This window comes from Charadrius vociferus, unplaced genomic scaffold, assembly GCF_000708025.1.
Source record: "Charadrius vociferus isolate BGI_N301 unplaced genomic scaffold, ASM70802v2 scaffold105, whole genome shotgun sequence".
Taxonomy (NCBI): Eukaryota; Metazoa; Chordata; class Aves; order Charadriiformes; family Charadriidae; genus Charadrius; species Charadrius vociferus.
Genome location: NW_009648543.1, coordinates 1,640,859 through 1,641,212, shown reverse-complemented (window position 1 = coordinate 1,641,212; position 354 = coordinate 1,640,859).

Below are 354 nucleotides of genomic sequence, written 5' to 3'. Positions count from 1 at the left end.
GGAAAGAGAGATAAAGGCAATTTAACAAAGACAGGGAAGAGTAGAAGATAAAATCTGGTTGGCGGTTCAGAAAATATGGGTTTTGCCTGCACAGAATTCAGCCTGAAACGGCCTTCTACTCAGAAAATGAGAATGAACACTTTTACTTTAGGGATTCAGATTCAGAAGAAAGACAAAAAGAATAAGTTACACAGAGAGATAACTTAGCTGGCCTATGACTTCATGGTTGACTGAGGGCCTCGCACTCAAATCTGGAGAGCTTAGAGTTGGTACATCTGGTAGTGGAGAATGCAAATCACTGCAGATATATAGAACACATATAAAAATATATTTTGCAGCATACATGAGTATTGG